Source organism: Orcinus orca, chromosome 11 (assembly GCF_937001465.1).
Source record: "Orcinus orca chromosome 11, mOrcOrc1.1, whole genome shotgun sequence".
NCBI lineage: Eukaryota > Metazoa > Chordata > Mammalia > Artiodactyla > Delphinidae > Orcinus > Orcinus orca.
In genome coordinates this window covers 13698388-13715794 of record NC_064569.1, presented here as the reverse complement: position 1 = coordinate 13715794, position 17407 = coordinate 13698388, and the positions used below count along the sequence as shown (strand labels likewise).

General features: G+C 35.4%; 1 non-coding gene across 1 annotated transcript; it reads left to right on the top strand.

Annotated features, from left to right (window-relative positions):
* Positions 1–6003: 6003 nt before the first annotated feature.
* Positions 6004–6106, top strand: LOC117197173 (U6 spliceosomal RNA). The gene has a single exon (XR_004477697.1). It is a non-coding gene; the product is annotated as a U6 spliceosomal RNA (small nuclear RNA).
* The last annotated feature ends 11301 nt before the right edge of the window (positions 6107–17407 follow it).

The window sequence follows — 17407 nt, the reverse complement described above, 5'->3', positions numbered from 1 at the left end:
AAAAAATAAATTTAAAAATTAAAAACAATGCTATGAAAACTCTTTCACATATTAAAAACCAAACTGTTTATATTTATTAACACATTTTCCAAAAGAAAAATCATACACCCACAGACACATGTACCTTGCAAAAATATGATAAGTATATAAAGCAAGAAGTTCAGAGTGGTTATATCTTAATGCCAGAGCTATTTGTATATTTAGATATAATCCAGACTTTCTATAGTGAACGTATATACTTTTAAGGATAAAATTTGTAACAGAAGATAAAAAACTTGATCCTAAACTGGCAAAACTGAAAAACAAAAAAAGTAATGAAACACCCAGTTTCTATTATGAGACCCAGTCTTTTAAAATAATGTTTTAAAGCATTTCTTTTATATTTGGGGTGACAAAGCAGAACATTTCAGACTTGAGATGTGTTGGCATCTTGGTGTAATTGAAAGAACAGGAGTTTGACTCCTTATCATCCTCAGTTCAAATATGGCTCCACTTCTCACTAGAGCCCAGCGTGGCCTCTATGCCCCAGGGTGTCTTTATGCAGATGAACGTTGGTGCTACATAGCTCTTTGCAAGAATAAGTTCCTTTAGAAAAAAAGAAGAAAGAATAAGTTTCTTTTAACTTCTCCAAGTCTCAGTTTCCATATCTGAAGTGGTAAAGCGGTGCCAACCTCAAAAGAATTTAACAAAATACTGCTTATAAAAATGCCTAGGACACATTTATCTTAATGAATGTATATATACTGTACATGTGTAAATTGGAATTAACATAAACTTTCTCTATGTAAATATAGACACAGATTGTAGGCCCATAAAATGGAGACATAATCACATACTGACAAATGGAAGTGCATGGTGGAAACTACATTTTTATAAAGAGATTAGATATGCTTGCAAGTGATGTAAAAGGCCAGTATATTTTCTGTCTTACACAGGCAATTTTAAGAAAAAACAGATGGGATTTACAGAATTTGATTTATTAATAACATGTATTTTATTTTTGGTCCAAAACTAGGTTTTTTTCTTTTAGGATGGGCAGAAATATGCAAGAAAGAAGGACAGAAAGCCAAGATTTAAGGAAAGGCTCTGAAATAAAATATGCACACACAGACTTGAAACAATCTGGTTCTAGGGTAACAAAGTAACAGGTTTTTCTCCACACATTTCCCCACTCCCAGCTAGGCACTGAATCCCCGTATGCAAACAAAAGGGACATATTGCAGAGGTGATTCATACAGCTGGGGACACAAAAGGCTGTTCCAGCCAAAGCCAACAATTAACAATGGCCTATTTGTTAAATGTTGTCCTCTCTAACTTGCTTCTTTCTTTCTGAGGAAAAGTGGCATGTTTGAATACGTGACATATTCTTTAAAGTTTCCACTTTTAAGCATTACTAAATGTACCTCAAAATAACAACCAACTTTCCCTTTTTTAAAATAGAAACCCAGGTTTTCATAAATATCTGTCTGTGCTTTCATCTGCATATGTGCTGCTATCTTTCCATAAACTCAATCACAGTTAATTTGGTCTGTATTGGTAAATGTAGAAAGGCTCTCAGATGGTTTAGAAGAAATAGAACAAAATTAGTTTGGATTTTTTTCCAAGTGGATTGTCACAATCTGTGCATGCTATTTCTCTCATTATTACATTTATGCAGCATTCAGATTCCTTTTTCTCCTTTATCCACCTCCTATTTAGCATAAACAGAGGAAGAATCAAGTGGATATAATCACCTCTAGATCCTTGATAAGCTTTATCCAATAGCTAAGAGATATTAATGCTTGAATGGCTGTTATTGGTTTTCATTTGGCATGTGATATCGAAGCAATGTGTCTTCTGTTGTGCTTAGGAAACTCTCAATTAGAGTTCCAAGCACCAGTAGGCAAGGGAGAAATTTTCTGGCTTTGCTATGTTTTAACATTCCTGAATCTGGTCTCTGTCATGATCATCCTTCAAAGGAACCTCCATTTTAGCACAACTGCCAACAGACTCCAAAGATAGGTATTAAGGTAGCTTGTTTATAGAAATGTGTTTAGTCTCATTTCTAAGGAAATGTATTTGGCACAATACTTATTTATTGTATTAAAACACGATTATTTGCTATTAAAAATACAAAGCAATTAAGATAAATGTGAATGTCAAAGTCACAATAGAAATTATTTCTTTCAAGTAACTCCAAGACAGTCTCCAAATTTTGAGGCTCCTTGAACTTTCTTCTCCAAAAAGAGGATGATACCTAGGATTTAACCATCTTTTTCCCAACCTGTGACAGTGTTATCAGAAGTATTTGAAGCAATTAGGTTTAAAAGATGCTTCTAATTCTTCTAGTTTCTATTGATTTCTCCTAAACACTTTATTCACATTTTTTGTGATGAACACTTTCCAAAATAAATGTCAATTGTCCGTTCACATTCTGTTTTCTCTTACTAGCATTTCTTATGAAACAGAGGTCTTTTCTTCCCCTCTGTACCCAAGTTTAAAATGCAATGTGGAAATATTCTTCCATACTGAATTTAATTCTATTAGGGGCCTCCATTTCTGTTAGGGTGTGGATAAACAACACCACCATCTCAGATTCAGTATAACCTAGTCACTTCCAGATTAATACAATTTCATTGGGGGAAATACTCAACTTTTCGGTATTTCTCTAAACACTCCCTTCTCTTTTATTTTTCATCAGGTGGTATCTGAGTTTAGAAGAGGCTTGCATAATGGCTGGACATTAGAAATGATATGTTTAAAACAACAACAACAAAGCAGGGCAAATAGGCTATAATATTCCATGAGATCATTAGGGATCCAGATCCCTTAAGGTTTTGTTTTGTTTTGTTTCTCTAGTCTTTACAGGGTTAAAGCTAACTCGCTAGTAGTGTTCCATCCATGTTCCAGTCCATAAGAAAGGAGAACGGGAGGAAGTGGAATGCATGCAGTTTCCTACCTAAAGATACGACTTGAAAGTTGTCTACATTATTCTACTTATATCCAATTGTCTGAACTTAGTTTCCTGGATTGTACTGGCAGAAGAGAGCCATATATGTTGATAACCACAAGGTAGGGAAGAAAAAAATAATTGTCATAAAATGGGTGAAAATAACATCTAACAATAGTTGAGCTAGAATTCATTCATCTTAAAGAATTAAGTAAAGCATTTTAGAGTATGTCATAAAATTAACTGAATGTGGGGCTTCCCTGGTGGTGCAGCGGTTGAGAGTCCGCCTGTGCCCCTGCCGATGCAGGGGACACGGGTTTGTGCCCTGGTCCAGGGGGATCCCACATGCCGCGGGGCGGCTGGGCCCGTGAGCCATGGCCGCTGAGCCTGCGCATCCGGAGCCTGTGCTCCGCAACGGGAGAGGCCACAGCAGTGAGAGGCCCGCGTACTGCAAAAAAAAAATAATAATAATTGAATGTGTTACCTTTGATTGATTTATTCAGCTAACATTTATCAAATCTCATCCATGTTAGTAATGGGAAGTTAGCTAATATGAAGGAAAACAATTCTAGTATCTTCTTTAATGAGAATTACTAATTACTAAATTTGCTATAATTTTATTACTTGACAAAAGTGGAAATACAAAAGTGAAACCTGTTTGGGGTTTTTTTTGAGATAGTTTATAAGTTCAGAGTCCCATAATATAATGAAATAGAGATGTTACTTAGTATACGATACTTTCAAATTGACTGAATAATTCCATGAACAATAGCAAACCACTATTGAGAGGAAAGTTTCTATGACTTGAATCAGTTATCTTTTGGCTGTAAATAACATAGAACATAGCTTAACAGGTCTGGGGCAGGTCTGGTGCAGGGACTTAACAAATATTATGGAAGAATCTGGCTCCATCTATCCTTCCATTCTGTCATTCTCTTTTTGTTGGATTTTTGTTTGTCTTTGTACTCTTCCCTCATAGTCTCAGAATGGTTTCCATAGCTCAAGTATAAAACGGTCATATTCGATGTCAGGAATCTGGGTAGTAGCAAAAGGGATCTTTTGTCAAGTTTTCTCTTTTTATCAGTAAAGGGAAAACTTACGCAGAAGCTCCCTAGAAGACCTAACTTTTTGCTTCCTTGACCAGAACTGCAAAAAGTTTAAGAAACGGAGATATTTCTAAAATTAAATTAAATCATTAATGGCAAGACTAACAGCCCTACAGTGGAGTACATTGGCACCCTAATAAAATCAAGATTTATATAATAAGTAAATAGAGGGAGAATATCTTTGGGGTAAACAAATAATGGGTTCTGCCGAAGCTATGTAACCATCAAAATCATGGCCTTTGTATACCTTCTTTCGTAATTTAAAGGTTATTCCAAATCTCCACTGCCCCCTCAGCCAATTCACTTCACAAATAATTCCATCTCTCTTCTTAATAAATTACATTCCTGTTCTATGGCTTCTTTACTCTCAGAATTATAAACATGATCTTGTCTCTCCTATCCCAGTGATCGATTCTGGCTACCTGGCAACTTTTCTCCTTTCCTCCAAGGCTAAATATTTCTAAAGTGTAATTATCACTCATTGCCTTTTCTTATTTACTTCCCTTTTACTTTCTAACCTAAATTAGTCTGACCTTGGCCTCCACAATTACAACTATTGCTAAATTCAACAGTGGTCAATGGTCTTAATATTTCAACTGTAATAGACAATTTTCTGTCATTATAAAACCTGAGTTCTGTGTGGCATTCAACTCTATTTATCACTACCTCTTGTTGAAGTTATAGCTTCCTTTGACTTCTGAGAAACTACTCCTCACTACATTTTCTCACATCTTTCTGGCAATATCTTGTTCATTTTAATGGTTTGTGTCTTCTAATTTGTACACCTACTCTGTTGATGCAGGATACCAACATGCTAAAAATTCTTTGCATTAAGGAACATATAGAAATTCAAAGAAATGCCATATGCCATGTCACTGTTATAAATAGAATAAGATCAATTTTATTAAACCATTAAGTTACCCCCTTCAATGGTTGTAAATTTCAAGTGAACATGAGAATCACTAGGAAATAAATTACCATAAATTAGGAAGACCAAACTGATAAAAAGATATGCTATTTCCTTACATGGAGAAAAGCTGAAAAATATTGTAATTCAGAAAGTTGTTAAATATAAAGTCAAGCATAAAAATAAAGTGACTCTTCAGGGACCAGCAAAAAAGAGAAAACACAAAATTAGACCAACAACCTCAAAGTGTTTTAATTGTAGTTCATGGGTATTTCACTAGTTAGTCAAGGCTAAAATCTAATACTGTTGTAGGGACAGATGTGACTTTCTAGATGCCTAGAAAGTGGAAAGCTTAAAGAAAGTCACCTGGATGAAGCTCAGATCCTTAAAGTACTGCCCTAGCCATTAAATTATATCTATAATTTATTTTATATATATTATATATAAATATACATTATAATTTTTATATATATATATATATATATATACTGTCCTAGAGAAGTGTTAAAAATATGTTACATATCTAGAGTAAAAGAACAGAATGACTACCATTAAGAAATAGAGTATTTAGGCTTATAGCATGCTCAAGTATGTAGTCTAAATATATGCTATACACATGATAATAGAGACACGATCTAGGAAATAAACATAACAATGTTTGAGGATATTGAAAATTTTAGATCCCTGAGAGAGCAAACATTTTCCATCACAGTTTATATTGAAATTCCACAGAACCTCTGCCAAGCTCACAAGAAAAAAATTTACAAACCTCAAAAGAAATAAACCCCCATAAAATCAATATGCTGAATATGATAGAAGAAATTTATTCCTTCAGCTCTCCATTAATTTGATAAATATTTATCAGATGTCCACTATAAGTCAGAAAGTCTTGAAGCCACTGGATATATAGAAGTGAATAGACAATGAAGGGATGAAGATATAAAAGAAGGAAAATAAACCATAGTAAAAAAAGAAACAGGATAGATAAAAAATAGACAAAGCCATAAAAGAGCAAAGTGAACAACTTACTCCCTGAAATTAAGGACTTAATGGACATGTGTCCACTTTAGGAGTAAACATACTAAAATTAGAACAATACAGAGAAGATTAGCCTGTCTCCTCTTCATGGATGTCATGCAAATTTGTGAATATTTCTGTATTATTTTTTAGCATCAATCCCTAAATCTGAGAAAGATGGAATTAAAAAGAAACTTACAGACATTTCTCACTCATGAATATTGATGAAATAATCCTCAATAAGATATCATCAAACATAATTCAACAGCTAAATAAAAAATTTTAATATGAAAAATTTAGGAATGCAAGGTTGGTTCAGTGTTAGATACTCTATTAATATAATTGACCGTGTTAACTTATCTAAGGAGAAAACTCATAATGAAGTCTCTGAAGATAATGAAAAGGCCTCAGACATAATTTCAAAGCCCATAGCTCCTAAAAATTAATTAGTATTATAGGAATATATGGATACAGTGAAATACCACTTATACCCATGAGAATCACTATAATGAAAGAGAGGGAAAATGCCAAATTTTAGTGATGTGGAGTAACCAGAACTTGCCTATACTGTTAGTACAACATCTTTGGAAAACAGTATGGCAGTACCTATTAAAGGTGAATATTTGCATAATCTATGACCCACCAATTTCACTCTCACATATATTATTGACCAAGATGGCCTTAATATTCCCCTCATCTTGACTAAAATTTACACAGCCTTCTTCCTTACTTTTGGTCCCTGACCTATTTCTAGAGCATTTACTTTAGAAAACTTGTTATTATAAATTCTTTCTCTGCCTCTTTAAAATGAAACTTTTAAAAAAGTCTTTTGCCCGTTTTACAACCCAAGACTATTTTTTTCAAGGGCCTGGGAGCCATCCCTTTGAAATGTAACCAAAAAGGAAGAAAGCACCCTTACCCCCCAGTCTCTACAGGAGGGTAGAAGTCTAACTTCAATCGGTGCCCAGCTCCAAGTTATAAAACTACCTTCTATCATGAAGAGAGGTAATTGGAGATGGTCAATTAGCAAATACAGGTAACCTATAATCCCTCTACCCCATATTTTAATAATTCTTCCAAATGTTTTTTCAGTGGAGTTAAATTTAGACTGTATTGAATCTGTACGCTACTGCAATGTCCTTGAACAAAGTCTTTCTTACCTGTTTAATGTCATCCAGGGCAATTTTTATTTTGACATTCTCAACAGAAGTGCACACATATATACTGCAAAAATCAAAGCACTAGAATGTTCATAGCAACACTATTCAAAGTAGTCTTAAACTGGAAACTAGCCAACTGTCTATCAACAGTTGAATGAATACATAAATTATGGTATATTTACAAAATAATTCTATTCAACAATGAAAAAGAATGTGCTACAACTACAGGCAAAAATGCAGATCAATTTTTACAAATACAATGTTAAGTAAAAGAAGCCAGTCACAAAAGATTACATTCTGTTTGATTCAATTCGTTTAAGTTACAAAAACAGATGATGCTTAGCCGTGCTTTTAGAAATCAGGGTAATGTTTATCCTTGGTAGGGGCAGTGACAGGAATGGTTACTCAAGAGGTTTCTGGCTATATTCTGGTCGGCATCAAGGCATCAAGAAGTGCTGGTCTTATTCTGTCTCTTGATCAAGTGCTGGTTACCTGAGTTTATTCAGATTGTGAAAATTCAGCACACTGTATAGTTTTGAAACATGCACTTCTCTTTATGGATTTTACACTTAGTGTTTTTAAAAGTCTCCCAAGGATCTTGTTAAACGTGCAGATTTCAGCGCTCCATTTTTAGAGATTCTGATTTAGAAAATCTAGGATGAGGTTAGGGTAGGTACGTTTTAACAAGCAGGTGGTCTTGGCACACGGAAAATCACTGCTTTTGAGAGCTATAAGGTAGTGAAACTCTAATTACCGAGTCTGTCAAAGAACCAACAGGGAAAAAAAAGCAGTAACATTTAAATGTGACAGGGGGGAATATGATTGAATAGAACTCTACCAACTCTAGAATTTTGGACACATTTTATAAACAAAAAGGTATAGTTTAGTAAACAAAGTGAAAAGTTCTTTCTACTTCTAATACAAAAAAGCTTACCATTTTTGCAAGATTATCTTCATCATTCATGACTTAGAGTGGTGGCGTTGCTATGGCAACACAGCAACAAGCATGGTAACCCAGTTTAAGTCCCCAAATGGAGGTTGAGTTGGATGTAGCATAGATCTGACCTCAATATCTGTCACTCCTTCACCTCCAGGACTGACTCAGCTATTCTGGTATTTCCTCTCTCCTTGTACCCATTTTCCCTGATGCTGTAGTGACTGTGAGTTTGAATTTGGCCAAGTAAGCTGTGAGTTGAGCAAAACAAACCTCTTCTGACAGTAGCTACACTAAGCTGCCAGCTGCTCAGGGCTTGCTATCCTATTAATTCAAACCTGAAGGTAGAGTTTTCTAAACAATAGGAGCAAGGCAAATATAGCCTGTCCCTTCTAGATCTCAGTGGGTGCCTTATCTGAGCCACACTGAGCTACAGGGCCAGAGATGACTAAAGAAGATCCTGCTTTATTTACATGAACTCTCCCATGATAAATACACTATCAGAATAGTTTTATAACTATTCTAAAAAATCATTAATAAATTATACATGTCTGCTGACTATAAAACACCAAAAAACATAATTTATTGCTGCAGGTAAGAGGAAAACATCTGTACTTACTTGACTGTAAATGCATAAAGCTAAGCTATTCTTATTCCAACTCCTTTCTTGGCTTCTTTCTCCCTACGTTCTCCCTTACACAATATCCTGTTTTTTCCCTATAATGTTGAATTCACTGATTCACTAGTTCACAGTTTTCTGGTTTGTCTTTTGACCCATTTTAAAACTAATGGATTTGTGTTTGCCACTTTTAAATCCTCAGGTATCTTCCCTGAATCATTTTTCCCCTTTTGCTATCATTTTGGTTTTGAAAGAAGTAAATCAATACTGTGCCTTAAAAAGCCCTGGCACTACTGTCAGTAAATATATTGCATTCAGTTACTTTTGCTCACTAAATGTTGCTTGATATAATACCAGAGCATCCTCTGTGGCACCAGGAAAAAAAAAATGCTATTTTGAGCTGTGAACCAAGGATTGATTTTTTTTTAAGATATAATATATATTTTATGTATTGCATCCAACCTTGTTATTTGTCAGATTTCATAGAAAGCTCCATTCTCTCATTTGTGTGCAATCTAGGCAGCCTTCTGCAGAGGTAAGGCGTTGTCTTTGTCTCTCCAGCTTATACTTTGGTAAATTCCACCTTCAGTTATTAAACAAAATATAGTCTGAATGCTTCATGGACACGGTCCAAAACTCAGCCCTGACAGTCCGAAAGCCTATGTGGAATCTTTAACACATTTCAACCTCTGAGTCTATGTTTTCTCACCTAACAAATGAAAATTTAATAATAAACCATTTTGTTATATTGGCAATCGAATGAGAGGAGGTATACGAAAGTGCAAACTGTAAAGCAATGTGCAAATGCCAGTCAATCCCTCATTAGAAAAAGTTAAGCAAACTTGTGTCATAAAAAAGAGGAATGGGGCTTCCCTGGTGGCGCAGTGGTTGAGAGTCCGCCTGCCAATGCAGGGGACACGGGTTCGTGCCCCGGTCTGGGAAGATCCCACATGCCGCGGAGGGGCTGAGCCAGTGAGCCATGGCCGCTGAGCCTGCGCGTCCGGAGCCTGTGCTCCGCAACGGGAGAGGCCACAACAGTGAGAGGCCCGTGTACCACAAAAAAAAAAAAAAAAGAAAGAAAAAAAAAGAGGAATGGTTGTCCTCTCGCTACTCACATTGTCTGCTGTCCCACACAAAGGTGGAATTTATTTTAATTTATCTTAAAGGGATCAATTAGATTAGCCACATTCTTTTCACCTATATCCCCAAAGATGGTAGCTTCAGGAGAAAGCATGCCATCTGGTAGATCTTGCCACTAGAAACCCCAGGGGGCTAAACCCCTTGTTTCTCAAGTCAACTTTTATTCCTAGTCACCACAAAGATTCTCTGAAACCTTCTCCACTTCCTTAAATCTTCACCTAATCCTCTCTTCCCTCAGTTTCAGCAGTTTCTTCTCCTCTTGTGCCCTGTTTTAAAAATACAAGGACTTGCATGGGAAATCTCACAATCTACCATCACTATGCTTACCAACAAGCCTCCATTCACAGTCTCCCCCGTGGCCAGAAAGAGCCCTGCAACTCCAACCTCTCACTTTCTCCGACATCATTCTTGAGAACCGTTAAACGTGTTAAGGTCACCCCATCTTAAAAAAAACAAAGTTTTCCTGGGATAGCACATCCATCTCACACTAGAAATGCATCTTTCTTTTCCCCTTCACAGCCCAGTCTTTTCACAGATTCAGCACTTTGTATCTCCGCTTCTTAACATCCTACTCATTCTTCAACCCACTGCAATCTGGCCTCTTCCCACTACACTACCAACAGCTCTCTTTAAAACAAATGGAAACTTTTCAATCCTTTTCTTCCTTGATTTCACAGTGGCTTTTGTTTTTGTCATTTTACCTTCCTTCTTTTTTTAAAAGGAAATAATTTATAGAGATGAAATTCACATAACATAAAACTAACCATTTTAAAGTGAACAATTTGGTGGCATTTGGTTCATTCACAGTAGTGTGCATCCAGAACATCTATGTAGCTGTGAACATTTCCATCACTTCAAACCAAAATCCCCTACCCCATTTCCACTTCCCTCCCAAGCCCTAGCAACATCTAGGTTGCATTTTGTTCCTAAGGGTTTATCTAGTCTGTATATTCCATACATCAAATGGAATCATGTAATGTGTGGCCTTTTGTCTCTGGCTTCTTTCACTTGGCATGTTTTGGAGGTTCATCCACCTCACAGCTTCATTCTTTATTATGGGTGAATAATATGCCACTGTACGTATATACCACAGTTTGTTTATCCATTCATCTCTCTTTATTCTTGAAACACACTCTTCCTAAGGTTTCTCGAACACTGCACTAAATTTTCCCTTTACTCTTTGTAAGCCCAGCACTTAGCGTAATATTTTGGAGGTTCATCTACATTGTAGCATATATCAGTACTTGATTTCTTTTTATCAATGAAAAGCATATTCCATTGTATGCGTAAACCACACTGTATATGTGTCCTCCCCAACTTTCAAGACCTATATCTCTATCCCAGGAATTTCTTCTGAGCTCCAGATCCATATATCCAACTGCTATTAGATACTGCCACTTGGCATTCATACATATACTTGTCATAAATATACTTCAGACACAACATGAAAGGACTGATGTCACCATGTTTTCCGAAAGATCATGCCTCCTTCTAGTCTGCGTTTCCCCTCTTATTAACTGGCACTGCCATGAACCCTGCTACCTAATGTAAAAACCTATTCTTGTCCTTGCTTTATTCTCTTCCCCCTTCTGCCACATTCAATCATCAAATTTTTTTTAGTTTATCACTTTAATATTTCTCTTTAATATCTCTTGAATTCAATCACTTCACTCCAACCCCATCAGCATTAACCTTGTCCAAGCCACCATCCTGTCCCCTGTGGATTAAAACAAGCTGACACCCATGCCTCCAGGCACAGTCTGTTTTCCACATTGCAGCTAGAGTAATCTTTCTAATATACAAGTCTCGTTGTGTCAATCCTATAATAAAGAAATCTCTTCAATTGCTCCACTTTGCCCTCAAGATAATGTATAAATTCCGTAAAAATGCATATTAGAGCCTTCAAGAACTGATTCTGTTTACTTCTCATCTCTGGCTACCCTTCCTAGAATTCTACATCCTTTGGATAACATTAAGTTTAGTGCTTGATTAGGCCACATCCCCACCCTTTTTTTTAAAGGTCTTTGCACAGGCTGCTAATCTCCTCACACAAATATCCCACCATTCTTATCTTGCCAATTCTTTATCATTTCTGAATGATCTAGTCCTTTCTTTCTGCCTTCAATATAGACTTTATTCTGTTTCTGTTTGTGTTGTCCTACAATCTGAACTCCTCAGTACTGTACTAGCTGCTCTTTCTTTGTCTCAGCCTTTTTTGGGAGAGACCATGTCTTTTTGCATCTTTTTTAAGAATATTAAAGCATGTTTTTCTAAAACCTGTTTTATTTCTAGACGAAAATACTTTTTCAGATTATATCCTTTAGTCTTCCTTTGGTGGGTGTGAAGGTATATATATATATATATATATATATATATATATATATATATACACACACACACATATATATATATATATTTTAATTTAATTTTTTTTTTTTTGCGGTACGCGGGCCTCTCACTGCCGTGGCCTCTCCCATTGCGGAGCACAGGCTCCGGACGCGCAGGCTCAGAGGCCATGGCTCACGGGCCCAGCCACTCCGCAGCATGTGGGATCCTCCCGGACTGGGGCACGAACCCGTGTCCCCTGCATGGGCAGGCGGACTCTCAACTACTGCGCCACCAGGGAAGCCCATGAAGGTATATTTTTAAAGACTGGTTGAGTTGCAATGAAGCAACTCTGCTCTGTTCCCAGGATCCCTCACCGCTGGGTACCTCAAGGTCACTTTTTGTAAAAAGGTAATACATCCAGCATGGAAACGTATTTTGAGGTACCTTGCAAAAGCTTGAGCTTTGGAAATTTAAATTAGAGGATTGTGATTAAAAAGGAAAATTGTGGAACATTCAATCTGTTAACTAATCAAAACTCAAAAGAATAGCAATTGAATACCAATAGTAAATACAGTCAGTCCCCTGCATCTGAGGGTCCTGAAGCCAATCTTCCTTAGATACTGAGGGACTATTGCATATTTTATTACCAAAAGGATATGGTAATAAAGTCTACTTTATTTATATTAAAGTCTAATATGTTTTGTACAATGATAATATTAAGAATTTATATCTACTCATGATTTTGAATGTTTTAAATACGTCATTGTAAAAGATAGCCAGAAAATGCAAATAAGACAAAAAAGGTTTTCTGAAATATTTTAGAAAAATCTCCCAAGGAAAGAGAGTAAAATACCGGCTATGAAAAAAATAGAAGCCTTCAGCAAACTTTAGTGCCGGGGTAAAAAACAGTGATAAAATCATCAATGAACACTGATTTCACTCTTCAGTACAAGTGCAATAATAAAACAAGCAGCGTGACTGACAAAAAAATAAACTAGACTTTTCCTTAAGTGATCCAGTTTTCTGAATCACCCCCATGTGACTTTTAAACAGTATGGAGTTCTTGGCATGTGAAACAAAGTAACAACGCAGCTTTATGTTTTTAAAGTCCACAAAAGACAAATTAATGTATTCTGTAATTTAACATTTAAAACTCACCTTGTATTATGTAAGTCTCATATAAAATGAATCTTAATTGGGATGCACCAGAATGTGATAGGAAGAATCTTGTATCAATGGTCAAGCATTATGGACTAAAACTTATGACTATGTAACCTTTGACAGGTCATCTAGCTTCCAATTTCTCTGTGCCACATTTTCCTTGCCTATGAAGTAATGTGTAGGTTGGGCTAAATGGTCTCCAGGATCACGTTCAGATCAAATTCTAGTATGGAATAAAATTGAAAAGCAAATGTACTTTCCACTAAAATAATTACTTGCTACTGATTATAATTGCTTCCTTTTGGTAAAAGGACATGCTCATATATTCATTTTTGTGTGCATAGACTGTTTTCTATACACAGTGTGCCTATAAAACCATGTGATGTTTTTTGAATGAACATAAAAGCACTTACTCTTTCAAATGATTCCAGTTCCATCTTAGGTGGCCAAGTCCGGAAGTTGCAGATTTCTACTGTTGCTGAAATTTGTCAGTTTGAAACTCTTGAAATTATCTTCTAAACTGAGAATATATATATTTTTTAATTCACTTAATATATCATGCATTTATGCACTTACCAAGGATATCCTCCCTAGAGGGAATTTCCTGGCAGTCCAGTGGTTAGGACTCCACACTTCCGCTGCCGGGGGGGGCATGGGTTTGATCCCTGGTTAGGGAACTAAGATCTTGCATGAATGGCAAGTAAAAAAAAAAAAAAAAATCCTCCCTAGAGCTAAATCTTAATCTTTTGACTGTGTTTTTGATTTTTCTTGCTTAGCAGCAATGAAAAATATTTCATAGCCAAAATTAAACATGAAGATAGACAGAGAGATAAAGCTGGATAATAGGGTATTTGGTTTCTAAAATGTGTCACTTAATTATGATACACAGAGATGAATTTTACTGTGTGGCTTGTAAAATAGCAATTTTTTAAAAAATCTCAAAAGAGTGATTCTAAATGTGGTTTGAAAAATAGCAGCATATTTAGGATGAACGTATGAATTCCCAGAAAGAATACTTTGAATTTTAACATTTTTCTGATTATGTAAGTTCTACTATGGTTTGTTTTAAAAAAATCCCTTCCATGATTTTATAAACAGACATGTTTATATTAAAAATGAAAACAAAATTTGTGTTCAAAAGAGTACATATATTATATATATATACACATATACACACATTTATACATGTAATTTGCTAACTTTGGAATTCTAATTTATTCCATCACCTTTTGCCTTAAATCAACTTTATCTCCAATTTCCAGAATAAATAAATAAATGATTAAAGGGAAATTTTAAAATTTCCATACCAGAGTTATCTTTAAGTTTCATGTTAAAGTAGGTGCTTAATGAAAACTTATTCCTGTGGCCTGAATACTGGAGGGCTCTTCACCTTCTTGTCAGTACTGGGGGCAAGCTCTTCACCAGACTGAATTAAACTGCTCTTGAAAGCAAAGCTGCATTTGGAAAGATAGGCAAATATTACCATTTATCGTGATATAATTTTTAATCCCAGAGATCTTTTGTCATAGGACAAAAATTGAGGAAACATCTCTATTAAGTCATAATCTGTATTACTTGTGACAACTACTGTTTTCTGTGCAGATCTCTTTCCCCCAGTCACATGAAAGATGACATCAAATCCTACCACTTCTACAAGATATGCACATTGTCTTGTTACAATAAAGACAGCACAGATTATCATTAAAATCTATAGATTTCCTACATGAAAAAAATTTTTTTTTAATTTCTGAGAGATGTAAGAGAACAAATATTTAGAAAAATAAAAAATGAAGCTGAGTTACTTTCTTCCATTCTCTCTTTCATGTGATTCTTTTGTCCTTTATTCATTAATCTAGATTTATTTTACATTCTACGTTCTACCATATTGTCATTTTTCACACTAAACACATTATTTTAAATAGAATTTTTGTTTATTATTTTTTTAAACCTGATTTGTTAACACATTCCACTTGAAATCTGGTCAAGGAGAAAAAAAATTGGTAGATTAAGTTTGGGTTTGCTTTTATATATCTGTCAATCTTGAGTCAACATCCTTTATGATCAATCCTAGGTTTGCAATCACTTTCTGATGAAAATTTTTAAAATATTTGTAGATAAGTTGGTACTATGTGTTACATTTTTACTAAATCCAAATTTTCACTTTCTACTAAAGGTAGCAGAGTCCTGTAATGATCATTCTGAGGATACAAATTCCATTACAAAGTTCCTAAAAGTTCATAATGTCCATTGGTCTAAAGGATCCAGGATGAGCCAAGTGTAATGTAGTTCAACAGAACAAACGAAAAGTGCTTCTCCAAGGTAAGCTCCATCCTTTACTAGAAAAGCTTTTCCTGTGTGTACTTAAAACATGTTTATAAGCAGGTGATGTGTGTGCTGCTTCTTCTAATTATACAAGCAACTAATGAAAAATACTGCTCTTTACCCATGAAAAACTGTTAATGGAAGAAACTTTCTGTGTCTTATAAATTCAACAGTATTACTTGACCAACTCCCCCCACCCAAAAATATGAAAAGGAGAGCCGAGATCCCAGAATCTATCTTTCCACACTTGTTTTAGCCCCCTATGGTTCATATTCCTTGAACACTAAACTGTAAGCCTTTGTACAGGGTCCACCCTGACTTCTCCCATTATCTAGATAATTCTTATGCAATTTTAAGGTCTGTCTTGACATTATTCATCTGGAAAGTCTTCCCTGACCAACTGAGACCATGTGCAGTGATAATCCTTGTGCTCCCACAGCACCTTCTACTAATCCTCACTGGAGCGTTCAACAAGTGCATTACAATTTCTCGTTTCCAGGTGTGAGCAAGGACCATATGTTAGTCACTGTTGTATCTGCAATTCATTCTATAGTTTTTGGTACATACTTGGTACTTAATAATTGCTCTGTTGAATGAATTCTCACTAAAAAATGTTTTACCAACCAATTTTACCCTGAGAGTGGTATCTAATCATCCATAGCTTTCCAACCTCATGTTGATCCTTGATTATAGTTTCTCTGACAACAGGTCAGGAATCGATAACACTGAAAATAAGTTCTTAGTATCTCAGAGTTGTTCATGACTCTGCACTCTTCAGTGACTGCTCCTTCATGTTGACTCAACTCATGTTGTTTCAAAATACAAGCCTCTTAGCCCTGATGTAGAACTTTAGTTCTTGGGTACTGCCCTTGGCACTCCTCAGCCTGGATTTGCCAACTGCTGTTCAGACTTGCCCACTTTGAAGTACTCTCAGAAACAAAGCAGCATAATTCAGCTCTTGGTACAAAACTTGGCTTTGGCCAGGTTTGCCTTAGCCTTTGTGGACAGGAATCTCACAACATAAATATTTGGTATGGTTTTGTGTCCATGACACTCATGAATTGCTCTTCTAACTTTATTTATTTACTTTCTATTTCTGTAATATCATAATATTCTTCTTACCATAATACTTCCCTAATAATATAAGGATTAAATAATTTAATATGTTAAAGCTAGATATTTTATTTTAATCTTATTCAATCATTAATGTTGTAATAAGCAACATTTAATTACTATGACTGTGTTGTAAACATATAATATGCATAATTTCTCAACCCGTTATTTTTATTTTCTTGTAAAATGAAATGATCATCTATAAATTGTCCATATTCCTGTGGTAATCTATGCTGTTTTTTTCCCATATTTACCTTAAAATGAAAGTCATCATGCTTAGGTATCTGTGAACCAGTGATAGCAGGCTCCTCCCACCATTCCTCTCCAAATTAATCCCTTGGGGAAAATAAGAGAACAGACCCAAATGTTTACCACTTAGCTCATAGCATTACACACTAATAAATATTAATCCACTATTTCACTTTGCTGTATCCCATTATTTCACCAGTGGTATCAAATGTGAAAACATTTGGGCTCACATGTAACCTAAGAGAATTAGGAGGATGTTAAGCACACACACATGAAATTCGTTTGATGAAAATACATTAAATACATGTACTCTATTTTATATATATATATACAAAGAGAGAGAGAGAGGAGTTTATTTTCTCTTTTTAATTTTCTTAAAAACCAAACACTACAACTTACTAAAAATGAAGCTTCAGGCGTTA